General features: G+C 46.9%; 1 protein-coding gene across 4 annotated transcripts in view; it reads left to right on the forward strand.

The window, feature by feature from the left end:
- CYRIB (CYFIP related Rac1 interactor B) overlaps nt 1-24,408 on the forward strand; it is a 141,934-nt gene that overhangs the window by 29,270 nt on the left and 88,256 nt on the right. For all 4 annotated transcript variants that reach the window (XM_045977991.1, XM_045978030.1, XM_045978038.1 and 1 more), the window contains one exon: nt 10,342-10,394. The gene's annotated coding sequence lies outside the window, so the exon portion shown is untranslated. Of the gene's footprint in view, nt 1-10,341; nt 10,395-24,408 lie in introns of those variants that run through there.

The following is a 24,408-nucleotide window of genomic DNA, read 5'->3' on the forward strand; positions in this document are numbered from 1 at the left end:
CTCTTCCTAAGCATTCAGATGAAAACTACCCAGTCCCCAGCTGTGTGGCGGTCACCTGAGAGCTTTTTGCAAACATCAATTCCCAGTCCTGTGGAACACTGTTTTTGAAAAGCTCCTGGGGTGATGGTGATTTGCATCTTGCCCCTCTGGGGACCCTCCTCCAGTTCCTGCCCTGGACCGGTTCCAGAGAGGATCTGCCACAGGGAGCTCCCTCAGGAGGCAACAGGTGGGTCCCTGCGGAGGGAGCAGGGATGGGTGTGCAGGGGACTCTGTGCTGGGAAGGACCAGCTCTAGGGTGGTCCCCTGAACACTCTGCTCCAGGTCACCCCTCTCTGTCCCCTCCCGGGAACAGAGGTCTGGGAGAGCCTGTGTCTTCTGCCTGCTTCCTCCCTGCTTTGCAACCTGGCTGGATCCCTGTACGGGCCATGCTAGGTGACCTGGCACAGTGTCTCCCAGTTACCTGGTGCCCACTGCCCCAGTACACCTCCAGATGGGACCCAGTGACAGCCGTCCACAGGCCCAGGACAGAAATCAAGTCACGGTGAGGCTAATGGGACTGTGGTGGCAGTTTAGAATCCAAATTTAAAGCCGTGTATTTTGAAGATCTGGTTGAAGTGATCCCATTTCTTCAATTTTGGGACTCAAAATCAAATTCTTTTTAGCATTTTTACCTAGATCTGTTGTATTTTTTAAAAAGATTTTATTTATTTATTTATTTATTTGACACAGAGAGTGTGAGCACACACTGGGGCGGCGGAGGGGGAGGGGCAGAGGGCAAAGCAGACTCCCCACTGAGCAGGAAGCCAGGCCTGAGATTGCAACCTGAGCCACACAGGTGCCTCCCCGCCCACCCCCAGATTTGGTTTAGCTGCTTCTAAAGAAATTTGAAGTTCAGTGGCCAGCCACTTCTGAACACCTTTCCCTAGTAAATTTGTAAGGATTACAGATGAAGAAACACGTTTTCCCAAGACCTTGTGGCACATTTGTAAATGAGGGAGTCAGGATTGGGGCCGCGGCCTGTCCGACTCCAAAGCTCCAGGTCCACGTACATAAGACTGGAGCTGAGCTGGAAACAGTAGCCACTAGCCACATGGGGTTCTTTAAGTTTAAACTAATTAAAATGAATGAACGTGGAAAAACTCAGTGCCTCGGGTACATCGGCCGGAGTGCAGGTTCTCAATAGCCGCGTGTGGCTGGTGCCGCCGTACCCGACAGTGCAGATAGAGAGCACCAGCTTCCCTGAAGAAAGTTCTGTTGGACTTTCTGCATGGGAGAGAGAGGGCTCCGGGCCCAGCCTGCACAGCTGAGCATGCTTAGGGGGAGGAAAGCGTGAGGAGGCTCTCTGACCCTGTGATACCCTCTGGTACCAGAGGGACCAGCCATCCTGTTTTACTTGCCACGGAGGGGTTTCCTGGGACTTGGGACTTGCCTTGCTAAAGCTGGAAGATTCCCTGACAAACTGGGATGGGTCGGTCCCTCTGTTCACGACACCATTTCCATGTAGATGTCACTGCTGTGCCCAGGTCCAGGACACACGGAGTTTGGCGGAGGGTCACTGAAAGCTCAGGAGTGAGCTAGCCGACTGAGGGATGGCATCAGTCAGGGATTCAGGGCTGAGGCATACCCAGCAGGGGCCCCCATCTGGAGTGGAGGCCCTCGGAATGGTAGCCGGAATGGTAGCCGGGACCCAGAGCCGGCACCTGGGAAGCAGTTAAGCAGGGGAAGGAGTTGGAAATGGGAGGAGGCCAAGTGGCCGTCGCTGGGTGGGGAGCTGTGGAAAAGCCTGGTGGCTGGTGTGCTCAGATCCTGCTGTCTGAGCCCAGGGGGCTCCTGTCCTTCCAGTCTTCACGTCCCTGCACCTCTAGAGCCAGGGAAGTAGACGGGATACGCCTTTATCAGGGTCACTTTTTCGAGTAAACATTGATACATCTTTAAAGGCAAACCATCATGACACAGAGCAGGTGGTTGACAACCTGCATTTCAGGCACGTGGCCTTTCTCTTGCTCCGCTGTGGGCCAGCGGCTCCTCCCTTCTCTCCTCTGATAAGGACCAGAGCTCCCTGCAAGGCGCAGGTTTAACCGAGATGCTGTGGAGTCCGGTGGCTGTGGCCGTTTGGTACGTTCCTTTCCTTCCTCCTGCTCCTCCTCCCCTTCACCTCCGTCTCTTAAACTAATGCCGTGCGGAACGGCACTTCTGGACAAAGAACCACGACTGCTTATGATCCTATATACAGTGATGATTAAGGTTATCAAAGAGATGATTTGTTAAGGCTCCAAAATATTTATTTTGAATATTTACTAATGTCTTAAGCATCCTGTGTTGTCTCTTCCCTTCCCCTAAAATATTGGAGATTTCTTAAGATTAAAGATTTGTCCAAATTCACCACTTGGATGCAGGGTTGCAAGTACTACAGCTTCGTTAAGAACATTGTTAAATACGTGAGGGATAGATCATGGGAAAATGGGGGTTGTGGGTGCACCGTAAGCAGGGAGATTGTGATGAGGGAAAGTATGGAAACCATGTTTGTCTTCTCTCCTGTTTGCAGAATGTAATCCTGAAAATGGGCCATAGCTCCAGGAGAAGGGATGCAAAGGGAAATGGTAATTAATAGGTCCCATCGCTGGCTGTTGTCTTTGACAGAGAACTGCCTGGTGTAACAGCCATGTGTCCCCAGATCCCAGGCCTGGGGCTGGGGGGATTGTGTGCGCCTGTGGCATTTCGTGGCCTTTCAAGAGAGAAGATGACAACTTCAGGGGGACAGTGTGTGAAGCCTTTATTCCTTCAGATGCTAGTGTGACTAAATAGGTGAAATGAAGCTACCTTTGGGGGGTAGTGATAACCCAAGCTAGAGAATTTGTATTCATTTATTTATTTGTAAGGTAGGCTCCACACTGGGTGTGGCACCCAGCACAGGGCTTGAACTCAACAACCCTGAGAGCAAGACCTGAGCCAAGATCAGGAGTTGGACGTTTAACCAATGGAGCCACCCAGGCAACCTCCCTTCCCCACCCGGCAAAGCCGGAGAATTTTTGTAAACTTGGGGTGGACCCTAGAATCTGTTACACTCTGTCAGAAGAATCCCAAACTAAGTGTAGGGTTCACATCTGGGTAGGGAAGGTGCATTGGAAGTTAGGAGACTTTTGTATGTTCCGTGGCATAAGGATTGTAGAAAGTCGATGTATATGTAACTTCGTGTACGTGTGTGTGTCATGTGTTCAGAACCTTCTATAATCCTCAATATCTGAAGTACATTCTTGGGGTAAGGCATATGTCTGGTTTTGCAAATAAAAACAGTACCGCTGAAGATAGTGGGTCCTGTTGTCATGTAAGATTTCCATAACCAATTAGTGCTAGTTATAATTAGGAAATTAAGCACCTGGGAGTGTGTTTCAAGGGGCATCTCTCCCCAGTATGTTAGCTGCCTTTCTGGACTGCCTACTTGGCAAGTGGTCATAATGATACGGGTTGGCAGAGCCAGGGAGAGCCTGGCTAATAGGAAAGGGGTTATTCTGAATGGATCAAGTAATACTTTAGAAACTCCAGCATAGTGGACGGCTTCTCCAAATGCTTTTATTTCCAGGCTGCATCTCTGATGCTTTATCGTTCTGGAAAGGTCAGGCAGGAGGTGGCGCCCACTATTGTGAGTCCGGGAGTGTGTTCTCTGGGGATCCTCTGTGGCAGTAGGGGCTCCAGACATGGCAGTTTTTCCAACAACAGAAACAAATCAGCCAAGATAAATTGGAATTTGCATGAGGCCTTCCCGCCACCAACTCACACAAGTAATTCAGTGCTTGACCAGCCGGAGTAGTAACAGAGAACGTGAGTTACGGACGCCTTAATGTTCAGGAAATAGGAATGGCTAACTCTCTGAGGTACTATATACACTGAAGAGTAGAGAAACCGAATTAGTACTTCTGCTCCCAACCCAAGGGCCTGCCACCTTCAAGGTGCTTATGATCTCACCAAAGGAGCCAAACGTTGGGTGGTTTAGAAACGTGGCGTAGGATGGCGTCTCAGGTTCCGATGGTAGAGTTGAGGGAATGATCGATGTGAACGGCAGTACTTCCCTAACACTGTTGTCCCCGAATGTCACCTCTGTGTTTCTGGTTCTTGTTCAGGCCAGGTGTCTGGTGCTGCCTCTATGACCTGGTCCTTGTGTGCTTTGTCACCCCGTGGCTGCCTCTGTCGGAGCACGTCACGTGGTGTTGCAGGAGCCAGGGTGCACACTTCCCCCGAGGGTGAGGGCTTGGAGGAAGGCATCTCTGTCATCCTCTCCATCTCTCTTGCCCCTGTGAAGCTGCCTGACCTATGACAGTCAGGTGAGGGCCCACTTCTGGGCCACAGACTTCTCATGGATCATCAGGTGGGGTGAGGGAGGTCTCTGGGGCCTCTTTCATATAAGGCCACTTGCCCCATCCTTGAGGGTTTGCCCTTTGTGACCTAACCATTTCCCAAAGGCCTCACCTCCCCCCCCCTTTTTTTAAGATTTTATTATTTATTTGAGAGAGAAAGAGCCAGAGCAAAAGAGTTAGCGCCCACAAGCAGGGGGAGGGGCAGAAGGAGAGGAAGAAGCAGACTCCCAGCTGAGCAGGGAGCCTGAGGTGGGGTTCAGTCTTAGGACCCCAGGATCATGACCTGAGCTGAAGGCAGATACTTAACTGACTGAGCCACTGAGGCATCCCAAGGCCCCATCTTCCTCTTTTATTTTTTTCTTTAAGATTTAATTAATTTATTTGACGGAGGAGAAGCAGACTTCACACCAAGCAGGGAGCCCGATGCAGGGCTCAATCCCAGGACTCTGGCATCATGACCTGAGCCAAAGGCAGACGCTTAGTGACTGAGCCACCCAGGTGCTCCAAGGCCCCACCTTCTCATGCTGTCACATGGGATGTTAGGATTCTAGTGTGTGAATTTGGGGGGGAAACCCACATTCAGACCACAGTACTTGTTACTGGCGTATAACATGCATATAAAGCAGTGCCCGTCATGATTCTTTTGGGATGTATGTTTTAAGTCCAGCTGGTTTAAAACTTGACACAGCAGACGTCTGGAGGTGGAAGGCTCAGGGAGGGCCAAATACAGTGAGCTCAGGTACAAGCAATAGGAGGGACTCCTGAATTGTGTGAATCCTGGCCTGGGTACAGCGAATCCCCGGGCACAGCTATTGATGTCTCCTGCTCTTGGCACAACGTATGGCAGATGAGGACTGGCATCCCAGCCGAGCTGGGCAAGCCAGATGTTTGGAAATTTTCATAATAAAAGCTTGTGGTTTGGATTAAGCAATTAAATTTCTTTTTTATTATTTTTAAAAAAATTTTTTAAAGATTTTTTTTCTATTTACTTGACAAAGAACAAGAGAGCACAAGCAGATCAGGCGCCACATGGGGCTCTGTGCTCAGCAGAGAGCCTGCTTCTCCCTCTCGTAGATCTCTTTTTTAGAAAAGACCTGTGGTTTCTCAGAACTGAGGGGTAATGTGAACCTGTGGGAGAATCTTACCTTCCTCTCTCAGGAGGCGGGGGAGGGGATCGAGAGACCGTTTGTAACTCACCAGTGTTAGCATTTCCGAGTAACTATGGAAACTGCTGAGCATTAGCGCATAGCTTTCTCTGGGCTACTTTCTCTGGGTTGATCAACCAGGTACCTGTGCATTGATCACAGACTTTTTCTTGACAAAATTACAAAAAGCACTGATTTGCTTTGACGTCTGTTTTCCTAAGTTTGTAAAATGTCGCCCTAATATTTTTTTTATGTTATCGTCAAGTCCTTCGAAGACTGTAAGAGGAGTTTCAACGTGCTTTGGAAGATTTATCAGGAATTCTGAATAATAATAGTTCTTATAAATAGCTAACATTAGCAGAGCGTTTGGTAGAGATTAGCCACTGTTCTGAGGGAAAGTTTTATTAAATAAGTGATTAAGGGTTGTTGGAAATATTACAGAGCTCTTATAATTGAACAGGATTATGGGTATAAGTTTATGATTTTATTACCAGGGATAGAATGAATCATGGCTAAGAAGAAAAAAAACAGCAAGTGATAAACAAGCCAATCGAATTACAAGATGAATTCACTCAGGAGAAAGAGTCATTATTTCAGTTATTTTTGTGTGCTTAATTAACATTTATTAGGTATCCTCTGGGTCAAGGCACCGTTAGGTACTTTTACGTCTGTATTTTATTTAATTACGAGGAGTGCTTCACTTCCAGATAAGATTTCCCTTGGGTTTCCTTCGGCTAATGAGTTATTCTAGCTGGTCCTGCTTGTTCGGTGAGTCGCCTGGGGAGGCTGAGAGTCACCGTGGTGCTGGGGTGTCATCCCTAGAGAGAGTTGGAGTGGACAGGGTTGGGACCCAGGGGCAGGATTTTTAAAAAATAACTTTCTTCCCCCTCCCGTGAGCTCTGGCTAAGCCAGGGATGAGGACGTCTGTGCTGGGCTCTTGGAGATGTTTTTTCACTGAGAGGGAAATATTGACTTAAACTCTTCAGCAGCCAGCCGTCATTGCAAACTTTGCGAGTTGCTTGCTACACCAGGTGGAATAAGAAAAACACCTGTTTTCCTTGGTTTCCTACGAACTGGGATGTGGGAAGTGTCAGGATAATGGCTGAATGATGCAGGCCAGAAAACGTGGCCTGAAATGTCTCAGATCCAGGATGGCCTGCGGTGCTTAATCTGTCACTGGGTTGTGCTTTGGTGTGTTGATCATGCCAGTGATTTGCCTAAGGTGGTGTTGTTTTTTGATTTTTGTTTTTACTTAAAAAACACAAACAAACAAAAAACCTTAGGCAAGTTAATTTTTTACTTAAAAAAGCCAAAGGGGGACTTCTATGCTAGAGGTAATTCCTTTTAATGAAATACATACATAGGCACAGAGTACAGGTCTGTGAATAAAGAGTTTAAGAGGACACAGAGAATTATGAGGAATTCTTCTGGTGGAGGGATTATAGGTCCAAATGGCTTCTTTAAACATCGTCTTTGATGTCATAGTCCAGTTGTTTAACATCAAAACATTAAAAAAAAACACGAAGGAATTAAGTGGTGTGGGGAGTTCAACTTTTCTCTAAAAATGGTTAGAGCCTGAGATCACATCACAGAGAGTTAACCTAAAAAATGATCCATAATCGGAAACATATCCAGTCCCTAAAAAGATTCATGGTCATCTTCACAGATTGATTTGCTTCAGTGGGAACTTTTCGTCCTGCTCAGAAACCCCCGGGAGTCGTGTGATAACTGGTGGAGAGAAACAACAAAAGCTTCCATTAGTTCCATCAATGTTAAGCATTTTCCCTGAAAATAAACCGATTTTCTGGTAGGGCCTTCCAGTTAAGAATGTTGTGTCCTTTTGAAAGCCAAGAGAACTAGGGCAACTCAATCACTCCTTTGGGCCTGGGGTTCTTCGCTTTGTCACCAGGGGATCGTCATTGTCCAGGTGGGGTGACCCTGGGACCCTGGCGTCGTCTGTAGAGTAATGGGGGAGAAACATTGAGGGAGCCTTTGAGGTCTCCCGCCCTGGGCTTAGAGCTGCTGGGGGTGGGGGATGGACAGTGGGGGGCATCTGGATGTGGGCTCGTTTGCAGAGAGAGGAAATCCATTCAGTTCTGTAGGCATCTTCGAGGACCCGTTATGTGTCAGGCAGAATTCCCAGGTGCTGGGCACAATAGGACGACCAAACTCAGTGCCAGCCCTCAGATAGCTTCCAGTGTCCTGGAGGAGGCAGAGTAGGATGCAGGGAGTCCCAGCATTTCTTCAACTAGGCTAGGGGCTGGGTGGGAGAGGGGGTCGGTGGGAATGCAGACTGTCTGTGTGAACTCTGCATGGTTTTTTTTAGAAACAAAAGACAAGGAGAAGAGACAGCTCTCTCTTTGAGTCACTCTGCCCAGCCACTCCGGGGGGGGGGGGGGGTGGAGGGGGGAGAAAGAGGAAGGAGGAGGGCCCACGTGGGATGGATGGTTGGGACTTCCCTGATGCCCAGGGGCTTCTGAATGCCGATTAAAGGGCTGTCAGGGCAGGCGGAGGACCCGGGCTCTCAGACCATAGAAACAGCCCTTAGGGCCAAAGGAACCTCAGGAGGCCACCTGGTCCAGGCAGGATACCCTGGCAAGCCCACCTGCTTACATATCCAGGTCTGATATCCTACATCTCTCTTCCCACTGCCTGTGCTTGACCACGTGAACAAGCAAATTAGCCTGCAGGCCTTTGCATGTGCTGTCGATTCTGCTTGGATTCCCTCCTGCCTGGGCTGGGCAAATTCTAACTTGTCTTTTTGTTTTCAGCTTAGATACCACCTCCTTGGAGAAACCTTTCTCATATTCCCCACTTGCCATCCCTTGCTGAGTTAATTAAATACCCATTTCTGTGATTGCCTAACACCATACTCATCACTGTTGTATACTTTTTCATACTCTGTTATAATTGATTGCCTGCCCGTCAGTGGTCCACTAATCCACGAGAGCTCCTGGCTGGCTGAGGTGGTTTAACTCCTGGAACTATCTCCACAGCCACATGCTTGGCACATCATAGGGGCTCCGTAGATAGTTCTTGAAAGAACGAGAGTTCTCACTTTACAGCAGATGCTATGGGAGCTCAGAAAGGTTCACTGCCTTACCCAAAGTCACACAGCTCTGAGAGACTGAGAACGGGCTGGAGCCCATATGTGAGTCTAAAGAGGAGACAAGATCAGATCTGGTTTCTAAGAGCCATAATCCCTCTCATGGAAGTGAAAACAAGTCACCCTTGACACTTTCCTTCTGAGGGAGCTGCTTGCTGTCTCCTGGGTTTATCTCTAGGTGATGCTATGGCCAGCTTACTCTTTGTCTTCTTCAAACAAACAATAAGAAAGGGTTTTCTGAAAGTTAGTGCCCTTTTTCTGCTTTCAAGGTCCTTTTTCCCAAGGCCCTAACAATTTCCCCAAGAAAACAACTTGCTTCCATTCTGTACTTTGTAAATCCGGTTAAAACATTTGAAAGAAAGAAAAAAAAAATTTTTATGTTCTTGGAAGACATTGGGAGAGGGGTCCAGAGAGCTGTAGTTGTGGTGTGTGCATGTGTGTGTGTGTGTGTGTGTGTGTGTGTGTGTGGTATGCACAAACTTCCCTACAGGGCATGGGGCCTGTGTTGCACACACTCAAGGATAGAGCTTGTAAGTATGCGTAGATGGTTCTGAAATCCCCTTTCTTTGGACACCAAGCAGTTCTGTGATCATGATTTAAAAGGGAATTTTAGGGGCATCTGGCTGGCTCAGTCGATAGCGTTTGTGACTCTTGATCTCAGGGTTGTGAGTTCGAGCCACACATTGGGTATAGAGACTACTTAAAAAAAAAAAAAAATTTTTTTTTAAATGGAATTTTAAACCATTCTCACAGAACTGGAAAAACAGTAAGAAAACCCGTGCAGGGAAACCAGAGGAGAGATGGGGAGCGGGGGGGCACAAGGGGTTGACACGGTCAGCCCGCAGTGTCCTCCTACCACAATCAGGCTCTGCCCCCAAACCTTTTGTGAATAAAGCGCGGCCAGTGGAGTGGTTTCCTGTGGTTCAGTACCCAGTGGAAAGCACAGAGAACACATTAAGGCAGCTAAAGATGTAATCAAAATAAAGGCCAAAAAGAAGCATTCTGGTTCTCTTCCACACGATAATAAGAACATCTGGACGCCATGGACGTTGCTCCCATCTTCACGCTCGTGCTGCTGACTGTGCTCCATGGGACGTTGGTTAACTGTGTTTTTATGAAAACGCCCTTTGATTCATAAGTTTCTGCTGCTGTGAGAGATGTTGAGGGTGACAAGGAAGGGGTGCTGTACATATTTGTTTTCCTTTCTCAGCCAAGAAGAAACCTAAAACAGGAAGTGATTCAGGGATAGAATGATTCAGACCAGATCAAACTCAAGTTGGGCTGGGACCAAGGTATGCTGTTGTAGCTCAGAGTTCTAGCGTCCTTTATCTTAGAGTTCTGAATTTGGAAGGACAGCCTGGCCCCACCCTCGGTCCCCAGGACCCACAGTCCAGCCACACCGTCAGTCATAGCATTTTGGTTTGGGTCTTTGCTCTTTACTCGGCTGTGCAACCATGAGCAAGTTACTTAACTTCTCTGAATCTCCATTTTTTTTTTTTTTGAATCTCTACTTCTTTATTTGTAATACATAAAACTACTTTGACTGTTAAATGAGAAAGATGTTTGAAAAACATACTCTGTAAACCTTAATGGTCTGAAGAAATGGAATTTGGGTTGTTATTCCCAGACCTTCTCTCTGGTATGGGAAGACTCGTAGTGGCTAGCATTTCCTGGGGGCTTACCTTGTGCTCAGGTCTGTTGTTATTTGCTTAACCCTTGCTATACCTCTGTTTTACAGGAGAAGAAACTGCGGCCTGGAGTTTGAGTTATTCGTTCAAGGTTACCAAGTTGGTAAGTAACGGTGGATTTGACCATGGCCGTCTGCTTCAGAGCCTGTGTTCTTCACCATTTCCCTGTGAAGAAAAATGAAAGTGGATGGTAATATCAGGCCAGGACATGGATTTCAGTGCAGTAGAAATAACCTGCTGCTTCCGTTGAAATTAGAATCCATGTGCTTTCATTGTACCGTATGTGTATTTAGAGAAACTACCAGGTTATCAGGTTAAATCATTAATTTCCATGAGCACCTTGGAGGGCAGGAGACATTCTCAGCCTCCTGTGACCAGTAACAGTAATAATCGCTGACGGTTATTGAGCACTGTTGAAGAGCTGATCTCGTGCCAGGAGCTTTGTCTGAATTACCTTGTTTAAATTTCAAGAGAGAGAGTTGAGGTTCAAAGAAGAGAAGTAACTTGCCCAAGTTCACTCCAAATGCAAGGGGTTGTCTCAGTCCATCTGGGCTGTTATAACAATAACAGACTGGGGGGGGGGCACTGAACAGTAGAATATTGATTCTCACAGTTCTAGAGGCTGACAAGACCAAGATCAAGGAGCTGGCAGAGGCGGTGTCTGGTGGGGCCCTCTTCCTCGTTCCCAGGTGGCCATTTTTCACTGTCACCTCGTGTGGCAGAAAGGGTGAGGGAGCTGTCTGGGGACTCTGTCATCAAGGATGCAAATCCCATTCATGAGGCTCCGTCTTCAGGACCTAATCACTCCTGAAAGCTCTACCTCCTAACACCATCCCATTGGAGCTTGGGCTTCAGCATGGGAATCTGGCGAGGACACAAACAGGGGTAGAGACAGTATTCACATCCAAGCAATCTGGGTGGAGAGCCAGGGCCCTTAACTGCCGGGAGGCTCTCATGGGAAACCAGCTTGGGGAAGCTTGGTACCTTCTACCCCCGCCGGCACTTCCTTTTTCTGCCTCTTTGGCCCCTCGTCTTCCTGGTCGGCTCACTGCCCTGCGTTTGGCTGCCTTGACTCTGGAGAGCATTAGCTGTAGATCAGAGATCAGGCAGCAGGATGCTTTGCATCATTCTCTCTTGTACGCTTGTAACTTTTATGTTCATGGAGGTATAACTTACTGTAAAATGCACAAATCTTTTTTTGTTTTTTAAGATTTTTATTTTTAAGTAATCTCTACACCCAACATGGGGCTCAGACTTAACAAACCCAAGATCAAGAGTCACGTGCTCTACAAACTGAGCCAGCCAGGGGCCCCTTGATGAATTCTTATTATACCACCCATCTTGTCCCCACCCAGACAGGGCATTCAGTATTTCCATCTTTCCAGAACATTCTCTCACGCCCCTTCACAGTTAGTGCTGCCCCAGGACTATCCACTATTCTGACCTGCGGAAGTCCTATATCCATCCTAGCACGGATTCCTGCTTCAGACTTATCTAGATCCAAATATACTTATTCAACAAAAACAAAGTACAGATAAAAATAACACTTTGAATAGCGTGGGTGATCCTGTCATTCCACCCAACAGGCGTCTCTCTTGGAGTGAGTGTGAACGAGAGACAGATCTGCTGTTCCTTCTGTCACTCTTTGTTCCGATGGCTTTTTAGAGTGTGCGCATCTTGTGCACCAAGGGTATTTCTTTTATTTATAGATTTTAATTATCCTACAACCCAGCTCTGAAATCCAAGCCAGCTCTTTCTTTGGGTGTTCAACCTAGGAAACCAAATCCAGTGCTGAAGGAACACCACCTGTGTTGGACCTGTGTTGGGAGATGGCTTGTCAGTCTGCATTGTGAGATCTTACTGTGCGATTGTCCAGGAGAATTTGACTCCTTTCAGTTTTTGTATCTGTGCTGACTTTGGAAGCTAACCCTTGAGTAAACTGCCGTTGTGATGTGGACAGAACTCAAGCCTGGGTAGGTTGTTCTATTAGACTTGGAGACCTGAACATTCTGCCAACGTGGCAGACTGCGCTGATTCGTGCGTCTTTTCTGATATGAATGCAGAGTGGGCCGAAATAGAAGATTTGCATCTAGGGGAGCTCATCAGAAAGGGAAGTCTGCAAGTGCAAGAAACGGAGAGAGAAAATTAAGCCAAATGGTTATGTGGGCTGAAGCCATGACTTGCCTGTGGGGCTTTTGTACCCAGGAAAAGGCCATAGAGTCGGGGTGTTCCAATTTTAATGCCACAGTAGGTCTAAAATGAGACTCGGGCCCAAGGTAGAATTGAGCCCTGGGAGCCATAACCATCACACTTCTTCATGGAGAGAGGCTAGAAAAACTCCACTGGTTGGCAAAATAGAGAGGAAGCTTGCCTTGAGTGGAAAAGTCACCAGCAAGAGATTAAAAACCATATGTAGTTGTGGAATCTGCATTGTTATTGTGTATGAGATTATGAGACCTCCTCCAGCTGAAAAATGAACATAAAAGCTGAAGGGCGCCTGGGTGGCTCAGTGGGTTGGGCCTCTGCCTTCGGCTCGGGTCATGATCTCAGGGTCCGGGATTGAGTCCCGTGTCGGGCTCTCTGCTCAGCAGGGAGCTTGCTTCCCCCTCTCTCTCTCTGCCTGCCTCTCCGCCTACTTGTGATCTCTGTCTGTCAAATAAATAGATAAAATCTTAAAAAAAAAAAAAAAAAAAAGCTGCTTCAGTGCCCTGGAAATTCCCAGTGCAAATACAAAATCACCCCATACGGATATTCAACAAAAGGGAGACCTAACAGGACTCCCACAGAAAGAAAGAATTCCTAGGATGAGTTCACAGGTAAATAATATGAGCTATCCAGGAAATGAATTGCTTCAAGCCAGACATAATAGAACGATCTGAAAGAGACTATAAAATGGCATACTTAAAATAATGAATGACTGAAGATGATATTAAGGAAAACGTAAAGAAAGATGAAAAAGAATAGGTTGATTTGAAAGGTGGCCAAATTCAAACGAAAAACCGTCATCCAAATTAAAATCCAGCAAAGGATTAACTGACGCATTAGACACAGCCAAAGAAGTAATTAGTGAGCTGGGAGACAGTGGTATTAGTTGACATTTATTAAGTCCTTAGTATGTGCTGGGCGCTGTGTACGTACATGAACTCATTTAGTCCTTAGAAGGAAGCGAGAAGGAAAGCACGAGCAGTATCATGTGTGTTTTATGGATGAGGAAGCTAAGGCGTGGTAGTTTGTACCCTTGCCCAAGGTCGGCCAGTAAGAGCGGAGCTGGGATTTGACCCCCGGCTGCCTCGAGTCGTCTAGAGTCTGTGTGTGCCATTACTATCCCTGAGACTATCCTCCAAAATAAGCACTAACCAGTGAGAAGATGGGAATGCACAAGAATGGTAAAGAAATAAAGAAGAGAGAATGAGACGAGATTGCTTATGTCCAAACAGACGGGCCAGGGGGAGGCAGTATTCCAAGACACAACGAAAAAAACAAAAGATGTCACAGTGATGTGATGTCCCTTCACATCTCCTCCAGGTCTTAGGTTCCAAGAATCTGTGACCAAGACACAAGAATCTGTGGCCCTACTAAGGGAAGAAATAGTCAAAGAAGGATGGCAGAGGCTCATGTCCACTGTAGTTTGTGCTGATGTGCTGGTACATTTGACCAAGGTCTCCCTGGGGTCAGGGGGAAAAACCCTTGCTTGGTAGCATTTGCTGATTTCTGCGGTATAAATACTTCCCATGCAAGCTACCCACCTGCCGTCCCTGAACCCAGAATTGGGAGGAGATGTGCCCACTCAGCTCTCTTGAGTTGGTGTGAGCCGGCTTCAGGACACCAGGGGTTCTGATGCGCAGTCTGTTTTTAACCTGTGATTTCTGGCTTGTGCATGAACTTACGGGAAGTCGTAATGTCATGTGTGATATCACGGGGCACAGAGAGACAGTCGGACAAGAGTGGAGCTCTGGCCCCCTTCTTCCCTTGTATTTAAAAAAAAAAAAGAAACAGGGCGCCTGGGTGGCTTAGTCAGTTAAGTGTCTGCCTTTGGCTCAGGTCATGATCCTGGGGTGCTGGGATCTAGCCCCACATCAGACTCCCTGTTCAGCGGGGAGTCTGCTTCTCCCTCTCCCTCTCCCTTTGTCCCTCTCCCTGCTTGTTCTGTCTCTCTCAAATACATAAAAATTTTTTAAAAATTAAAAAACGAAACAACGTTTTGTGAATGTGGGTGGGGAAAGTGACATATATATCACATTATGGTGACAGTGAAAATGAGTACAGCATCTTTATGATTTTTTTTAAAGATTTATTTATTTTAGAGAGAGAAATAGCATGGGCAAGCAGCAGGGAAGGCAGGGGGAAAGGGAGAGAATCCCCAAGCTGACTCCCTGGGGAGTGTGGATCCCCATGTGGGGCTCAGTCCCATAACCCTGAGATCATGACCGGAGCGGAAATCAAGAATGGGACATGCAACCGACTGAGCCACCCAGACTCCCCTGAGTATAGCATCTTCGAAGGGCAGTTTGGTCCTATCTGCTATTTCTAACCGCATGGCCCTGAATTCTTCAAAGATTTTATCTTATAAAGCCTATCTTTCTTAGAGTGACACATAGTGTCTGTGAAGATGTATGTAATGTGTCCTCACGTCAGCATCGTCTGTAACAGCAAGACCCTGGAAGCTGCTGAAATGTATTGTTGGTAGGAGACTGATTGAATTAATTACGGCATATTCTTAGAGTGGAATACTGGGCCGTTGTTTAAAATAGTAGGTCATTTTACTAAGAAGGGGTGGTCTCTAGGGTATATGCTTAAGGTAAAAAAAAAAGACAACGTGCAGAAAAGCATAGGTGGTATGTTCCCATGCGTGGGGAAAAGTGGGAGGTAAAAGTAGGTCTGCACACCCACCCACACACATCACTGCTTGATTATGCATAGACTGTTGCTGGAGACCCCAAGAAAGAAGGTGGTTGTAGGGAATACTGCTTACCTCCTGGAGGGAGTGCGTAAGGGATCGGAGTCTGCAGCGGATAGATGTTTCGTTGTATGTCTTCCATATTGCTTTGAATGTTAAAGCATAAGCATATAGTATCCTTTCTGTTAAAAACAACCTGGTTAACAGAAAATTTCACTTCGGGAGTTTTCAACACGAAAGCCCCTCTCCTTTTCGGAGGAGACTGGCAGATCTCCGCGTGGTTGCTGATCCCCGGGGTTTATTGAGCACATGCTGAGCACCAGGCACTTCCCCATCATTTCTGGCTCAGTCCTCTGCCGCCCCTACACTGTGGGTCTCCCCCCTGGTAGGCTCTGCTTGGACTCTAGCAGTTGCCCAGTGACCGTGCGATCCACGGAAGTCACATTTGCAGGGGAGGGGAGGAGAAGTCTTTGTGCAAAGTCACGTGGCGTGCAGCAGAAGAGGTGAGAGTCCCAGCAGTCTTTCAGCCGTTTTAGAGCAGAGGTGACCCAGCTGCTTCTCAGAAATCCAGGTTATCTGGAAGAGCTCTCGAGCCTTTCTTTGTCCTGCCACTAGTCCCTGGCACCTGTCTTGAGACCACAAGCAAGTGCTCTTTCAGTATTAATTTTCCCATCTGTAGGGCTCTTTGCTCTGGAAAGTTGGAGCTGTGTTTGTGGACCAAATGAATTGCTGATGTGCTGAGAAACAGCAACGGCTAGGAGAGTTTGTCCTGCGGTGACCTTTTCTGACATTATTGTCTTCCCAAGTCTTTTGTGTACACATCCTCAGACGGCTGAAGAACTCTAGCTTTGCTCCCTGAAAAAGGCCACCGTCAGGGCCTTCCTTAGCAAAATGGACGTTCCCAGGGGTGCTTTTCCTGTTCTTTCCTGCAGGCAGCCCCGTTTCCAACCCATCACCAAGCCTTTGATGGAACCAGACGCCCGCTCTCCTCCCTCTTCCTTATCATTTGGTAACAAATGCAGTAAACAGGTTACATATCTCCAGAGGGCTGTTGTTCCGAAGGTGCAATTTGATCAGCTGTAATCCAAATGGGCAAGAGGACTGGAGCGAAAAGTTGATAGCATCGAAATCACAAACACTGCCCTGAGTATTGTTTCCGAGTGTGCCATCGTCGGTACCATTCCGATGAAACTCTTGCCAGTGAGGGCTGTTTGACACTGGCTCTTTGCTGTCTCTCGAGAGGCTGTGTCGTGGGCTCATTCACAGAGTGCCCTTGAGTACTTGAAGTATCCGTGCCCCTGCGTGGTGTGGGAGGCAGTGGTTTTAGCTTTCTGGGAGCTAGATGTGTATCAGCAGTGTTCTCCCAACTCCCTAGAGAGTAATTCTGTCTCCTCTGCCTGAGTGCGGATGCGGAGTAAGTTTCACTGCTGTTTCTGTGTGAGGCCTTTCCTGGCTCCCCCCACGCGACGCTCCTCTCGTTCCGTGTAGTATTTAATTAAAGCAGTTATCTTACTGGCTTTAAATAATTGTAGCTGTTTGTAGTTGTCTCCACAGCAGGCTGAGTGCCAGGAAAGATGGCGTGGGTCATCTCTTCCTCTGTGCCTAGCCAGCATGCCGCATATGTCCTTCTAAGGTCATTGCCAGGATTCTTTTGACCTCATGGAGAAACCCAACTTGAACTGCCTTCCACAGAAGGGGGGTTTATGCCCTTGAAAAGTCCAGGGATATAAATCCAAGCATGGTTTAAACGGTGTTGCGAAGGCTTACATAGCGTTTTTCTATCCCTCGGTGTCACCTACCATTTCTTTTTGGGCTGTGGTGGCAAGATGGCTATCACACTTCTAGCAGGAGCGGGAAAAAAAAAAAAGGCCACTTTTCCAACAGTTCAAGCAAAGTCTTAGAATTGAGTCTCCATGTTTCTGATTGGTCTTATCTGAGTCACATGCCCGTCCCCTGACCAATCCCTGTCCTAGGCAAAGGTGATGCTCTGATTGGCCATCCTGGGGTAGGGTCTGCACCTCCCAGAGCACAAGGATGAAGGTGAGGGGAGGTGGATGTACCCCAGGAAAGTCTGGGAACCCTTTGTGCATGAAGGGAGGTGCGGGTAAAGCAAAAGCAAGGATGTCCAATAGGGTAGGTTTTTAACCAGTGTTTACTCAATGAATGAATTAACAGCTGAATGAGCAAACGGGAGCGTGCTTATACAATACCCCGAGTGGGGTTTTAACAGATGGAGCTTTTGCACAGAGGAGGGATAAAAGAGAGCCTTGAAATCAAGTCCTGTGAGGATGACATTAGCTGAAATATTTAACAGGAAATAAGAGACCTAAGAAAGCTGTTTCCAAACGTCTGGAGGGCATTCGTAGAAAGGGAGTCTTTGCTGGGTCCCCACTTTATGTCCTAGGGGCTGGGCTAGACACTGACATCGGCATCTCCCCACTTTTATTTTCATTTTATTTTTACCAGACAGTCCATTTATGCTCATTATAGAAGCTCCAAAAATGCACACAAAAGGGAAAAATAAACGCCCTCCCATACTCTTACGATTGAAGGCTAATTGTTATTAATATCTGGGTGTATGTTTTGTCAACCTTTTCTCCCTGTTTGTAACTGCATTTAAAAAAAAAAATCTGATTTAATCTTGATAATGGTGCTTGTCTGAATCGGAACCTGTGGCTCAGACCAGGGCACTGAAATCCTCGGGCCGGAGTTCGGTCCCCGTGTGCCAGCCTCGGAAGTCCTCTCTCATTTCTGGGCTGGGGTTTGCCTGCTACATAACCAGCAGTGTGTGTGCACTAACAGGGTTTCACTGCCGTTCTATTCTGAGAATCCTGATTTCTCACTCCCTGTTCGTCCATTCACTCTTTCATTCAGGTGCTCAGGAAATCTTTTACTGGGTGCTGGGGGTGTACCGGTGAACAAGGCAAGGTTCCCACCTTCCTGAAGCTGACTGTCTAGCTGAGCTTCACCTCACCTGTAAAGGGTTGGATCAGCAGCCCCTGGGGCTGTGATTGTGGGGCTGCTGATTGCTCCAGTCCCTTGCCTCTACCAGGAAGCAACCAGCAAACGAAGAGGAAGCATCGCAGCCAGAGGCCTCGTTGATCTATGCCTTTTGTCCAGGATCCCTCTCTGGGAAGGAATGGGTGCATCTTGAGGGATGTTGAGGGATGGGAGGCTCAAGGTATGCATTACCTGTCTTCACCCTCCCAGGCGACTCTGCTGTGTAATCTGAAGTTTGGCCCATATTGTATACATATGATGGTCCTATTTTTTGAACCCCAGACCAGGACTCACCATATGGTGAGGTTAGCCATATGGCAGGGTTAGCCAAAGGGAAGGAGGGAAATACATATTTCTTGAATGCAACCTTAGGTATTTTTGCATGGCTCTCCTTGCCTGGGGAGGTAGATACTAACAACCTCATTTTGCAGGGCAGGACACTGAAGCTCAGTTGGATCTATGATTTGAGCTCGGGCCTGTCTGATGGCTCCCAGTCCTGTGAGGTCCCTCTTCATGTTCCCCTGAGCCAGGTACATCTGGGGAGTAGGTCTTTAAAAGGCTGTGATACTCTGAGTGATTTTGTCAGTTTCATTCCATTTACCTATTTAAAAAAGTATTTATTGAGGGCCTGAGTCCAGAAACTCTGTTAAGCCTGAGATACTGGCTGGCCAAGACCAATGAGGGCTCCTACCCCAGGGAACTTGAGGTCTGAGTTAAATCACTGGAAAAGCAGTGATATCTCTGCACACTCCCTTGCTGGGTGATTCGGTGAGTCATGCAGGAGCGTGTATCAGTTAGGATGCTTTGAGTCATAAGGGACAGAGAACCTCGTTCAAACTGGATAATTGATAGGAGCAGTGGAGTGATTCACATAGGGGATTGGTTTCAGGCACACTTTGATCAGGGCTCCGGCTTCATCTCTTGGTGATTCTCTGGGCTCCGCACTTGTGTCTGTTGGTTTTGTTCTCAGGTTGACTCCCTTCGTAGTAGTAAGAGGGCTGCCAGCAGCTTTGTTAGATGCTGGTAAACGTCAGGAGGAATAGGTGAGTTCCAGGGAATGCAGAGGAGAGCTGTCCAATGTGGTGACCTGGCTGCTGGGACCTCTCAGACCACGTGTTTGCTGGATTCCATCCAGGCAGGAAAGAGCTACCATCTCTCCCCAGGGCCACTGAACAAGATTCCTGAGCTTCCTCTGATGAGATCCACCTCAGGACACCTCCATCTCAGTCCATCATGGTAACCGAGGAAATGGAGATAACACTGATTGGCTTAGACTCATCATTCCTGGAAATGGCAATGAGGATGGAATGACTGAAGGATACTGCCTGGTGGGAAGGGTAGAATAGATGTTGAAGACGCAGCTACAGTCTGTAAGGGGGCAATGTGTAGGATATGGGTGCAGGAAGATGAGCAAGGTCCCGTCTCTGAAATTAAAAAAAAAAAAAAAAAGAGCCCTTCCTCTCAAAAAGCTCACATTCTAATGAGCTTCCTGAGATGTGGGCAGTGATCAGAGGAAGGGCATTTACTACACTGATTGAACGTTAGGCACTTTACGTGTTTCCTTACTTAGTTCTTATAATGTCCCTATGAAGTAGGTATTTCCATTTCACAGATGAGGAAGCAGGTTCAGAGAGGTTAAGTCGTTTGTTAGCAGGCACACACCTAAGAGAGCATGGTGTTTGGAGGCTTTGCATCCCATATTCCTTCCTCTCCTTTCTGTGCTGGTTGCAGAGAAAACAGATGGTTACCAGAGACCTACAAAGGTTCATCTGATGATGCCTTTACAACAAGCAGGGCCTTGGGGGTAGATACTGCTTTTCATTTCAGGCTTTTATTAGTGGAATTCTGCCGGCTTTTTTTTTAACTAACTCTGGAGGGGAGGAAAACTCCTCTCCCCGATCCAGATAAGCAACCTGTAATTGAATGAGCTTCTGAGAAAAGCAGAACCATTGTCAATTCACAATGCATCAGAAGAGATGGTTGCATTCAGATAATTTTACAAAAATGATTTCCCTCTCCTTTTGACTTTGCTGCCTGAGGCTTCCATTTGGTTTTAAAGTAATAGAGTAACTTATGTAATTGTATACAATGCTTCTTTCCCCTGGGCTCAAGTTAACTCATGTGCTCCAAATACAGAATACATTTTTTGGTGAAGAGTTTATGTAAAGCCAGTGTGATTCCTAAATTAAACTGCCAAAACAAGGGCGTGCAAGCCGGGTTTTCTGGTTTTCTCCAGACTCTGCAAAGATAGAACATCCAACAGAGTAGGAGATGATTGACCAAAACTCCTGTGTGTGCTGGTGGCCAGATGTCTGTGTTCTTACAGCCCCCTGCACCTACGGTGCATGTCTTGAGCTTTGCCGCCCGTGGGAAAGAGCACTGGTTTATTCATAGATATCCTGACCTTCACTTACGTGCACCACGCTGGACATGGTTTCATCCTGGGAGAAATTACCAAAATGGGGAAATCAAAATGGTGGCTGGTGACAAGTTGACACAGTTGACTTTCAAGTTCGATGCTCTGTTTTGGAGTTCTTGTATCTGCCTTCCATTTTTTTCAGGTTATTACTGATGATACTGAATCTACCTATCTAAATTTCATTAAGTTGTCTACCACGTTTTGGGTCCTGGGGATAGAGAGCCAAGCAAAGCATAGTCTCCATTTCTGACAGTCTTCAGCGGTGATCCTCTGTACAGATCTCCTCCCTGTCTGTCCATACTAGTATATTTTTTTGGTTCTGATTTACTCTGAGCCTGGCAAACTCATTAAACTGGACCTTGGAAAAAGGGTGAAGTACAAAAGAGGAACAGGAAAGACCTGAGTGTAGATGCGTAGGCTTAGTGTCAAGAGGTACTGCTGAGCTCATCTTGTTGACTCTAGAGGGTGGCTACCGTGGTTGTCATTAGGACTAGTGTTTAGGGCTTTTTTGTTACCACAGTAAAATCTAACTCATCGGGACCTATGTGACCACCACTATCATAGAGGGGGCAGGACTCCTGGAACCTGGCGGCTTCTGTATGTCCATGTGAATGGGTGCACAAGCAAATATCTGTAAGTATAGATGTGAATCTGGTGCCTGTGTATCACAGTGGTTCTCAAACTCATTACAATTGAAATTCCAAAGCCCAGAACGTCGTATAGATGAATTAATCCACCAACTCTGGGGGTGCGCCACAAGCACTAACAGATTTTAAGCTCTCTGGGTGAGTTCCAGTTTGCTGACAAGCTCAAGAACCCCTTGTCTATGAGGATTTTAATAACATCCCTGTTATTACCTGAAGACAGGTAGGGATAGTGGTAATGACAATGGTACTAGCCGTCATTATTGTTTACCGACCGCTGCCTATCTGCCAGGCAGTATCCTGGGTGTGTAACAAATGTTGTCACATGTAATCCATACTGCAGCCTGCCAGACAGCTCTGTAGGTGGTTGGAGAGGGAAAGGGGGGGGGGGTCATATCTTTTAAACTGAAGTCAGCCACAGAGTTGCTTAATCCAGATTGTAAGGTATAGTCCAGAAAGATAGAATTGTTGGGCTGATCTTGTTGACCCCAGAATGACCACTGTGGTCATCACTGGGGCTGAAATTCAAGGGTTGTTTGTTACCACAGCATAACCTGGCCCATCCAGACGGATGCAGCCATCCTTTTAACAACCACAGTGGATTCAGGAGTCGATATGCAAAAGCACATTTTGCAAAGGTATGAATTGAGAGTGAGTTGATTTTGACTTGTGGCTTGGAAAGAGAAATGAGTGTAGAAAACCAAGCTATTAATCTTGGGTTAGGTTGATTCATCCATCAAAATCAGTCATTGTTTCAAGGAATCAGGTAAAATAAATTAATAAAACATTACCTGGTGTGTTTGTAGTGCTTTTCTCAATGGGATATATGGTGCTATAGGAACGTCATACCATTGCTGGTCTTCTTGACATATCCTAGGAGGACCGTTGGGCATCAGTAGGGACATGTGTTACCATAGGTGATCATAGGGGCTAAGTGATAGTGAAACGCTATGCCTGGCTGGAGTCTTGGTGGGTAGGTGGGAGTTTGGCGGAGAGGTGTGGTAGTGCTGGGAAGGGTGTTCATAGCTTAGAGAGTAGCATGGGCAAAGGCCAGCACAGCAACAGGAAGTAGCATTTATAGGACCTCTATAAATCAGTTTAGTGTTAGTACCAAGAAAGACATCATTCCCCACTCTTTTTTTTTTTTTTAAGATTTTATTTATTTATTTGACAGACAGAAATCACAAGTAGGCAGAGAGGCAGGCAGAGAGAGAGGAGGAAGCAGGCTCCCCGCTGAGCAGAGAGCCCGATGCGGGACTTGATCCCAGGACCCTGAGATCATGACCTGAGCCGAAGGCAGAGGCTTTAACCCCCTGAGCCACCCAGGCGCCCCTCATTCCCCACTCGTATGAGTGATAGAGAAGTCCCATACAACCTGCATCGCCACTTGTTTCTTTATCATTTGTTACACGTCTCCTAACATTTTTTCCCCCTGCTTTGGAAGAGATTTGTGTGTAATGAAGGGCCAAATAAGCATAATGCTTTAATTGACTTTGTTTACCCTCAAAGATCACACCAGACACCATACCCAATGCTGTACCCATGCTTATTAGTAGAGATTTTTTTAATGGACTCTGTTGATGCCTCAACCTTTGGATCCAACCATTGGAAATGAACTCAGCGGGTTTCTGACTCTTCCTCCAAGTCCAGACCTTGGAGATTGTGTTCCCTTGAGACCTCTCTGAGCCCCTGCTGCGCCTTCAGTTCCCTTCAGTGTAAAATGTTAGATTGAAGGTGAATTCCAAGGTCCCTTACATGTCTAAAATTAGGTGACCCATCAGGTACTTATTAATGCAAATGTCCTGTTAAATAAAAATGCTAAGTAAATACTGAAATGGATACTGAAATGAAATGAAGACATTTTCTTCAAGGCTGTGGGTTTATATAGACCAGAGTTTGGGCAGGGTAGCATTTTCTTCTCTACCGTGGTCTGTGCATTAAAATGGAAGGAGGGATGCTTTCTCCTTAAACCTGTGTATGAACATGAAATGAGCACCAGGATTTTAGAGAGCAAGCTAACTAAACCAGCTAACCTGCTTCTTAACTTGGATCCTATTTGTTCTCTCTTAGAAAGGTTGTGGGATTTTTTTTTTTGGTTGGTTTTTGGTTTTTTAAATCTTATGCAATGTCTTTTCTTCTGCAGCCTCAAAACTTAAAACTTTTTCACACTGTCAGGTCGTGTTCATCAACCGCATTGTTCTGTATTTCAGCTAGTTGGTTAGACACCTAATCTTTTTGGTGACTTGTGGGGAGGGTCTATATCTTGTCTTCTCAGTAGCTCATCTGGTCCCCTGGTTTTAGGGCTGTGTCCGTGTTGGGAGTCTGGAGTAGGGTTATGGCCCTAGCACTGGGATAACTCAGGCTGTACCTGTCTGAGTGCATGCCTTATGCCAGGCATGATGCCTGGCTCTGTGCTAGCGCTGGGGATACAGTAGTACCCTTGTGGGGTTCCCAGTGTTTAAGGAAGTACAGAAATCACTGTGCAATTACAATTATGTGCGTGCTATAGACAAGCAGCACAAGGTCCTGAGCACTCTCACAGCAGGGCATCCAACTTCGCTCAAAGTTCAAATGCGTGGAAGAGCTCCGGAAAGCAGTTGGGGAAGCTGGAGGCATTAAGAGTCATATACAATCAAATGCAAGATGGAAACAGGTAAAGGGTTCACAGTTAAGCCTGCAAAGAATGCTGGGGTCCCTGTGAGTTGATAAAGTTCAGGGCACCAGGCCTGCCTTCCACAACTTCTTGCCCCTCCCCCTCTAATTCCCCAAAGCCAAAGGAATTACTCTTTCTCCAGGCCATATGTCTGTATCATTTCTTTGGCAGATGTGTGTTGATCTGTATTGTAGGAAGGCAGCATGTCTTTCATCCCCTGGAAGGGAAGACTGTTTCCTATACTTGGTGTGTATCCTCTCCCTCCAAAGTGTGTAACCCTGGATGGAATTGCTGCTTAGCTGGTTAATGAAATTCAAGGCCCGTAGCTCACCAGTTAACCTTAGTATGTGGAACTTGTCCTTCATACATCCGCAGTAGCAGATCAAAGGAAGGCTCAGGACCTGTGGGAAGAGTAAGGGTAACAGCCCCAAGTGCCCCTTTGTGTTCAAATTCACTAAGGCTTCCATCAATTGAGGCAGTTAATGGGGGAAGCCTGTCAACTTG

The sequence above is a fragment of the Meles meles genome, chromosome 1 (genome assembly GCF_922984935.1).
Source record: "Meles meles chromosome 1, mMelMel3.1 paternal haplotype, whole genome shotgun sequence".
In the NCBI taxonomy this organism is placed as follows: domain Eukaryota; kingdom Metazoa; phylum Chordata; class Mammalia; order Carnivora; family Mustelidae; genus Meles; species Meles meles.